Consider the following 9,769-nt stretch of genomic DNA (forward strand, 5'->3'; position numbering starts at 1 on the left):
AAGCAATTCTTGTCTTTACTATTACTAGACATGGTCTTTCAAATATTTGTTGCATCTTGAAACGCGCAACGGGAATCTAAGGAAAATTACGTATTTTCGTGTAAGAATCCCATTTGACTTAATTAGATTTTTCTAGACGACTATTATCTGTCGTAAGCTTCATTTCATCATTATTTGCGTGGAATCAGCAAAAAGTATAAATTTTTTACGAAAATTCCGCATTTGATGAAATGCGTTTGAGACGGACATCCCTAAATCTGTTTAGAGTTTGGTGTTGATCTGTGATGCTTCCTTCTGGGCGTTGCAAACCTTTTGACAAAAGGACCTTCGATGATCGGTATAAAAAGCTAAACTGATGATTAACGAAAAGTTGTTAATCTATCCGCAGAAAAAGGGAAATAATATCACAATGAAGACAAGCAAAGGCATAAGTACATAAGCAGAATATTTGTAAAAAGCAAAGTCAGTCGAGTGAAAAGAGTAGAATCGTCATTTTTAAACGGACGAGATCAAAAGTTCTTGTAAATAATTTATAAATAAACCTCCTAAGAAAGGTGAAAAAAACTTATGCTATCCCAAAAAATCACAATTCACTGGCACGTAGTTAATCCGGAAAGGAGTTGCGTAAAAACGTCAAATCGCAAGCGGCATTTTAAACATTCATATCGTTATCACATGGGATCATACGGCATTATTACTGCCTGATCTCAATTTAAAATCAATTTTAAAGTATAGCAATTAATGGTAGAAACGACTATGTAAGGTTCCATCATCACCGGGAAATTCTATTCGTTAAGAGAGAGAGAGAGAGAGAGAGACGCTCACCTGTTCGATTATCGGTAAATCTGAGTTCTTCAGCTATCTACCAGCAGGCACCAGTATTCAAGTAGAAATGTTTAAAGCAGATTATTTTAGCCTTTTTCGTTGTGGCGCGTTCTTCTTGAAACCACATGTTGTTCACATCAATATCATCCAGAAGGAGAAGAGTATGGGATCGCAGCGCTATACCGAGCATTGGTAGCCGTCCAGGATGATGCCTGCTTCCCAAAATGGTGGCACGTTGTAGATGCATTTGCTTTTCGACAGTTATACGTGGTTTCTATGAACCTCAAATGCGGCAATTTTGATTCAAGGTGGAAATGAGCTTCACCGTTCAGGATAATCTTGCTCGCAAAAATCGGCATTCAGTTGTTGGTATTCAATAATTCAATAATCCATTCAAAGAATTTTCTTCGCTATGCATGACTGTTAGGCAGGCTTCAGTTCTTGTGTCAATTAAATTTTATAAGCAGGGAGACGCAGATTTTCAGTGAGTATATGCCGCGGAGAGGTACTTGAAATATCCAATTCTTGTCTACGCCGTTAAATTGGTGCTCCTGGACTTTTATACAATATTCCTACGCATTGCTGCGATATTTGAGATTTGCGCGGCTTATTACGGGATCGCCAGAATTTTCGTCCTTACTCATTCTCATACTCCGGCCTTCTTGAATCCTTCAAAATTACTCTCTTCAATTAAATCAATATTTTGAGCATATATATCAAGAAATTTTCGGACTGTAGAGTACCAAACTTTCATTATTTTTCAAATATTAATCAACAATGAAAACGCCTTGCTCTCTCTCTCTTAGGTGTAATGCTCCATTTTTGCTAACCCTAGATGGCGTGAAATTGAAATCTTCCTTCGAGATTATGTTCGTATCATTGAAGTATGATTTGTAGAATAGCAAAGGCTTTATTTACAATTCTTGCGATGTGTGTTTGCTAATTATTTATAGGAACTTAGTTCGAGTTAATTTGCGCGATTATATCAGAAATGTTTTTTTTTTTTCGTATTGATAGCATTACGGCATAATGTTCACATCATATGCCTCATTAATCTTCCAGCTGCACTTGGTCTTGCATGATACAAAAAGTCCTTTGTCCGATTTTTACAGCGCGCGATTTTGTTGGGAAAATTTGCGTTAAATTTTCTTTGCGAAATAAAATTTCTTGTGCAAAAAGTTTTGGGATATTGGAGAGAGCTTTTGGTGAGCAGACCTTGTTCGAAGAAGGTCGAGAACGGGTTGAAAACGAACAGCGACCCGGGTGACCATCAAACTCTGTTGATGACAATCAAGGATTCGATGCTCAAAAACTGTTGATTAACAATTAGAGACTGGCGGTGTTGGCATAGCAAACGGATCAGTCAACAACATTATAAAAGATGTTTTGGATCTGAAACGCGCCAAATCTCGGTTGGTATGAAGAAGTGGGCGGGGAGACGATATCTGACTATCAATCGGCCATGAAACGTGTTTGTTACGAGAGATGAGACTTCGTGTCTACGCAAATCGAGAAAGTGCCAAGCAAAACGAGAGCGAAGACCGAAAAAATCGTGGCAAAGCCGCTCTACAAGTTCATTCCGTTGGGCCTAAGTATCAATAAAGAATATTTTTGAAACGTCATTTACGTGAAGCTGTTCGTAAAAAGAGAGGTAAAAGATAACTCTTGATTTTTGCGTTCCCAAAAGCCCTACTTCACACTGCATTGGTTTGTCGAGATCAATCGATCTGATCGTTTGACTTAGACCTATGTGACTTCTGGCTGTTTCCTAAACTCAAAAAGGTCACTTGCTTTCACTCGATTGAAGAGAAACCAGCTAAATCGTAGAAAGCTTTCAAGGCCATTCTCGAAATCGACTATAACAACTTTTTCCGAAGATTGGAGAAAACCTTGGCATTAGGTTTTTAGTATCTAAAAAATAGATTTTAAAGAGGTAAAATTAAATTGTTCTCACTTTTCGAATGTAGCAATATTTATAGTGCTTATCCATTCATTCCACGAGTCTTGTCCATTCGAATACAAAGATTCAAGTCTCTTGCTTCGATTGGCAAATATTCAGCTTATATACCCACCCTAATCTAGTTTCATGGCCGCGTTATTTCCAAATTAATCCACCTTTTCCGCGTATCGCTCTTCATCTTTTCGTCAATCGCTAGTTGCATGACGATATTTTACTTTGTCAAGTCTCGCCAGATAAGGCATTATAAATCTGTGTTTGCAATTTTTTCAATTTTAAAAAATTTTATTTCTTAGAGAGTCGAGGTTGGCTTTGAGGCAGATATTCCATTTCACCAAATATGGAATTTTCGTAGAAATGTCAATAGATAGAGACAATGAATCGCATCAGTTATTTAATGAATTCTATGCTAATTTCATTTCTCTGATCCTGTCAAAATGTAAAGGAGACGTAGAAGTTTATCCGATCATAAAGATATTTATTTTTACATTATTGTGGTTAAGAAATCCATTGAATTATTCACTGATAAGCGCCTTCAATGTTAAAATTTAAGACTTGTCGTTTTCGTTTATAGTTTTTTAAAACTCGTTGTTTTTTATTTTTAATTTTTTTTTTATTTTTCCGCATATGCATATATATGTGTGTTTGTATTGCCTAAAAGTATGCCTCATAAATTTATAATTTTCTTCGCATGCATATTTTATTAGTGGTTGTTTTTCTTATTGCGTATGCACACATGCTTGCATGCATGCACGAGCGTGTGCACACAGAGGATGTGAAAGACAATGAGTGGGTTTGTTGTGAAAAAAAACTTTGTATTCTTGTTAAAATTGCTCTTAATTCATTTGCATATCTTTGTACTGGTTGCAGCAACCGCACAAGCATACATAACCGAATATGTACAAAGAAAATAATCGACGTGCGTATACATATATATATAGATGTACATATGTATATATGTGTATAGAATATATCCTTACTTAAAGCCTCGTCATAAGTTTTCTGTACGATTTGCTTGGTTGCTTACACGTTTGCATGTATGTAAGTAAACATTTGTGTGCATTTAAGTGTATGCGTATGCATAAAGAGTTTTTGTATGCGTAACAAATGAATGAAAATGCTTTTCGTATGCGGTTGCATTAATGACACAATGTATACGTTTTTTATATATATGTAATATATGTAATATATACACATATATATATGTATATGTCTTGGCTGCATGTGAGTTTTCTTTAGTTCGGCCATTTTTTTTTCTTCTGTTTCTTTAGATGTAAAAATAAAGGCAAACATTAACCTCTGAAGATTGAAATGAACATATTTCTTGTGTTTCTTGTTGTTTTTGTTATTGTTGTTATTTCATTTTTTTGTGTTTTTATTTTTTTTTTCCTTACCCAACCCATACTACTAGCCTTTCCATTGCAATGGTAGGAGAATTCTTTTCCCTTTTTTTTTTTTCTTGTCGAAAGTACATGCATTAGTATGCAAATGTATGGGTATGCGTTTAAGTATAAGTATTGGCTGTGGTGACAGATGATACGATGCGTATAAGTATTGAAAACCGAGAGGTTCTTCTGAACATATTATTGGGTGCAAGGGAAGCAAGCAAGTAAGTGAGTGAGTGAGTGAATGAATGAGTGGGGGTTAGAAGAAGACTATAAGTCACAGAGATAATGAGGATGATTTCACATCCGTTCACAATTTTTCTTTTGTCTGTTTAAGAAAAAAAAAAATAAAAATAATAATATAATACACATCCCTACATGTGTATTTTTAGCTTCTTATATATACATACGTACATATGTAGATATATAAATATGTATGTGTATAAATACATATGAATACATATACATACACAAACATACATATGCATACGCATACGCATACACATACATACATACGTATACATACATATACATACACATACACATTAACATGAATATATATTTATATGTATATTCTATGTGTAGGAGGGTGCGTTTAATTTTGTATACTTGTATAATGGCAAGAAAATTACTTGCATTCCGGAAATATGCTGAGGCTTGTGTTGCGCTTGATGATGATACGGCAAAACAAAACGACCCGGGGGGTGTCGGCCGAAGAAATCTCACTTAAGGTCTGTCTGTAGTACATTATAAAAGGTATTCTGTTAGTATTGGTGTGTACAGCCAAGAAAATTTTTTATTTATTTTTTTTTTTTTCTATATTGATTAATTGCTAACACAGTGCAGGGCGTTTTCCGCAGATATTTTTTCTCGCTTCATTTTTGTTTTTTTTTTTTTAATAAAATTTACATTTTTCTGTACTTTATTTTTTACGATTTGTTTCTATTCTAATGGGTTTTTTGTTGGTTTTTTTTTTTATTTTATTTCCATTGTTCTGTCCGTGACCAAAAGTATTTTTTAATTTCCTCAGATTCTTTTTTGTTTTACTCCATCCTGTGTATTTGCATATAGTGTATATATATATATATATATATATATTTTTTTTTTTTTTTTTTTTCTTTTTTTTTTTTTTTTTTTTGGTATTCTACTGACCAATCCTTGCATACTTTTACAAAAGGTTTTAATTTTAATTGCATTTTTTTTCCTGCACCCAACATGCTCTGAAATCATATTATTGCAAAAAGAAGTAGTATATATATGTATATATATATATATATTTATATATATGTGTATCTATATATATATATATATGGATAGAATAACCATATATTTATATATATATATATATATGCATTTTGTTATACAGACACAGACATGCTTTTCCATTTCCTTTTTACTACTAAAGGAATAAAAGTTCATTAAGACTTTGTGATACAACAACGAAAAGGCTTAGTTAAAAAAATCGTGCTCTCCTCTCATAGTTTTTATTAATGAATGTGCAAAAAAAAAAAAAAAAAAAAAAAAAAAAACAATTTTTTCGACGTAAGATTAATGTCATTTCGCTTCCAATATCCAACTTAATGAAATATGAATGAATGAAAAGATTTAACTATTCTTGTCCTGTTCTTCGCCTTATACTACACGCTTGATCGCGTATTCTTTGTGCAAATCATGTTTTTTATTTTCATTATTTTATTCGGCGAAAGTCTTCTACAGGATATTTGCTTTTGTTAAAAGCTTTTGACCCAAAATTTAGTTTCAATTATATTCCATTCGCTTATCGCATATTGCAATCTCTTGGTAAAGGCGAACCGAATCACGAAATCATCTACAATCTATCGCATATCGTTTTTTGTTCATATAATTCAAATCGAGAGCCTACGGCTTCGAATTTGGTTCAGCTGTACCTCTTTTCACAGTTTTGTATGCATGTGTCTTAAGCCGTTGGACAAAAGGCGGAGCGAACCAATAGACGCAATGCTTAGTCGCTGAAAATGGTCCGTATGTTCATGAGTAACACTAGTTAGTCTGCGTACGGATGTTCTATAAAAATTTCTTCTTCTTCTTCTTTCTTTTTTTCCTTGCAATTCACATCAAAATAGAAGCTTCTAAGAAATTCGATGAGATTCACCTGCAGAGCCATTACTCTATTATGGATCTCCCTCAAAAAAGACGATATCTTTTCACGATTTTAACTCAATCGAGTATATCACATTTTAATCAGTTAACTGTATATGACAAGTGCATAAGTCATGATTCGTCCATCTGTCCTTGTCGAATATCCTCATAAATTGAATAGTGCATTATCGAAAAATCATTTCAATGCAACTCAATTTCATATTACCGATGTGTACATTTGCCGAGTATACAAGTTATCGCTAAAGAGTACTGGTTAATTGAGTTTGGTTAAAGTTTGACAAAATTACCAAAATTTGCAAAGTTTCTTAAACTTGGCCACATATCCTTGTATAATGTACAGTAACAATATAGCTGAGTATAGCCAACCAGGTCAGAAACTAAGACATTGTACACAATTGATTAGATGCATTTCTAATTATAAGGTTAGAGTGGAGGTAAGCATTAAATGTCAAACTTCTTCGCAAGGCAGTGACAGAGACATCGCAAGCATTATGCTAAGGGAAGCCTTAATAATCTGAGTTATGTACTTTATTTCACGTTGATTGATTTATTGATTTTGGATATTTATAAAATGTTCCGACTTTTGATGGTAATGGTTAGTCAATTCTATTGATTGGATATATAGAGTGTTCGCAACAGTACAGGTAAACGAATCTTGGGTTGCTATACCTATCGAAAAGTGCAAGTCTCTCGAAATTAGTCAAAATGGTTTTGTTTCGCTTCGTCAAGGAAACTTTCATCGGTGTTTGTAATTGTTTATGAACAATTCGTATTAGTTTTCTGACAATTTTAAATCGTTCTGCTCAGCGTCAATGACTTGCTAGGTTTTTTTTTTTGCTTTATACATTGTCAGTAACGGATGGCATCCCCTCATTTTTTGCAGTGTTCTCATATATGCCAGATATACGATTAATTTCTTAAAAATTTAACACTTAAAATTATGCAATGGTTTGCACTTACTTTTATTTGCGAATATTGCAAGTATGCAATAAATTTCATAGTAAAAGCAACTCCGGAAAGTAGACTTTCGCAAACAAAACTAAAATATTTGCTACAAATGCCACGTGGTATTTTTTACCCAATTTTTCCTTTCATTGAATAAAAAATACGGACAATTTATAAAACGTTCGTTTAGTAAAGACGAAAAATAGCAACAAAAATTGTTAAGAACCGTTTATAAGTACAACGAGCGATTGCGGGTTTAAGGATAAACAAAAACAACAAGAATTACAATATATATACATATATATGAAAACAAAATAACAGGAAAAGTTGTAAAAATTTTTACAATAAAAGACGCATGTGACCGAGATACAGATGAGAATGCCTTTTAGTTTAAAAAGAAATAAAAGAAAGCATAAAAAAAAAAAAATAAGAATAAAAAATCCACCAAAAATCTGAACATCAACTCTTAGGAGCTTACAACAAAACAGCCGACCATTTATGTTGTATATGTAGTTTAACTGGCGGGGATACATACTCTACTCTGTGCTGGTATGCTCCATATTTTTTATCATATTTTGTTTTTTTTTTTTTTTTTTTTTCCGAAAAATTTTAAAAAAAATGTAAACGCACACAAAAAATTCCGCCGGTATATATATAAAATTTTTTTTTTTGTTTTTTTTTTTTTTTTTTTTTTTTTTTTTTTAACCTTTAAGTGTTTGTATTTAACTGAGTGTGTTGGTGGAATCGTTGTTTGTTATTATTGTTGTAGTTGTTGTTGTTGTATGACTGACTGACTAAGCTGCATTTACTTTTATAACCTTCTCATATGTTTATTTTCTTTTCCTTTGTATTCACTTTCCAGTTAAGAGATGTTTTCGTAACAAAAACACCGAACGCCAAGCAGTTTTTCCTTAAGTCATGTTTAACATTTTCTACACATAAGTTTTTTTTATTCTTTTTCGCTTTTTTTTTTTTTTTAATGTTTAAAAAAAAAAAAAAAAAAAAAAAAAAAAATCACATGTGAGGTTCTATTTTTTATTTTTTATTTCTTTTTTTTGTTTTTTTATTATGCTTTCATGTTTTCTATACAACTCATTTATAGTAAAAAAGAGGGTAACCGGCATTTATAATAAACATATTATTTTTGAGATCAAGGCAAATGTTAAAATTCTCTCTCTAAAATTGTTAAATATCTTAGAGGGAATTAGAAAAAAAAAAAAAAAAAAAAAAAAAAACAAAAATAGAGAGAGAAAGACACGAAAAGTAAATCAAAACAAAGAAAAATAATTGCATTAAGTTTTTTTCTTTCTTTTTAAGGAACTAATCTAAAAGTAGGCCATTTATATTTTAATTTAAAATGTTAAAGTTAACCTTTAAGTATTTTTTTCAATATTCTAGCATAACTTAATTTTAATCGTTCAATGGTCGCGAGTTCAAATCTCAAGTGCGGTAGGATTTTCAATGAAGCCGATAGGCTTTATTCTTAGAATTCTAGAAATCTCTTTTATAATATTTACATATAAGAAAGACTTCAATATAGTTTTTTTTATGATTTAATTTTCTTTCTTTTTTTTTTTTTTTAATATTTGCAGGTAAGAGAATGTTTTCTAAGGCGATTTCGATATCAAAATTGTTGTAAGTACGAAAAATATTAAACTTTTTATCAATTATTATTTAGTGATATGCAAATATCTGAAAACCTGCTGTCGGAATAAATGTAAGAAAATAAAATTTTACAAAGGAAATTTTGTGAACATCATTTGTAAAGCCTTCGAACTGTAAAGACATTCTGACTTTTTCCTTCTTTTAATCAAATTTGCTCATTGAAATGCTACGGAAATTTTATTCTTATAAGCATCAACGAACGATGGTCATAGCTTTCGCAGGAGTAAACAAGCGATTGCAGGGGATAAGGATAAGGCGGCAACAAATTAAAGGGTGTTCTTGACTGCCTCTACTTGCCAATTATAACTGGGAACATTTGATTGTTTACTCTAACGGTTAATAATCAATAAAAGTGGTTAAGAAAAAAAGCAATTTTTTTTTTTGGCGAAGCTCATCCTCTCTCATTCGTCCGATAGAGCTTAAGCACACAATCGTTGAAGCCATAACATTGCCGCTTAGACACATGCTCACTAAGCAGTGGCCACTGTGTATATCTTTCTCTTTCCTCACTTATTGACGATCGTGCTTAAGGGCACATCCACTGACTGATTGGACAAATTCAAAAAAAAAAAAAAAAACAGCTGATGTAATAGGGATTTATTGAAACCCTGAAAATATGCATTAGTTTTCGAAATGAACTTATTTATCATTTGATGTAAGTAATTTTAACTCTACCATCTATTTGAGATTTAAGTAAATAAAGTAGCAGTCATTAAGCCGTAGGTCTGGAGAATACCAAATATAGGGGAAGGCGATCCAAACCTCAATTAAGCGAAATTCGAAGCTCAGTTTAGAGTCATTGCCTTGTGGCGCGATGACATGGCTTGTTCCATTACGAGTTAACGCAATATCC

General features: G+C 32.3%; 1 protein-coding gene and 1 long non-coding RNA gene across 3 annotated transcripts in view; both read left to right on the forward strand.

Moving 5' to 3' along the window:
* Positions 1-9,769, forward strand: part of LOC119638587 (transcription factor GAGA) — a 117,344-nt gene that overhangs the window by 31,336 nt on the left and 76,239 nt on the right. The gene's annotated exons all lie outside the window — the stretch shown is intronic.
* The window catches only part of LOC119638589, a 90,779-nt gene that overhangs the window by 26,056 nt on the left and 54,954 nt on the right, over positions 1-9,769 (forward strand). The window contains exon 2 of the long non-coding RNA XR_005247459.1: positions 8,844-8,886. This is a non-coding gene — a long non-coding RNA (uncharacterized LOC119638589). The remainder of the gene's footprint in view (positions 1-8,843; positions 8,887-9,769) is intronic.

This window comes from Glossina fuscipes, unplaced genomic scaffold (genome assembly GCF_014805625.2).
Source record: "Glossina fuscipes isolate IAEA_lab_2018 unplaced genomic scaffold, Yale_Gfus_2 91, whole genome shotgun sequence".
Classification (NCBI taxonomy): Eukaryota; Metazoa; Arthropoda; class Insecta; order Diptera; family Glossinidae; genus Glossina; species Glossina fuscipes.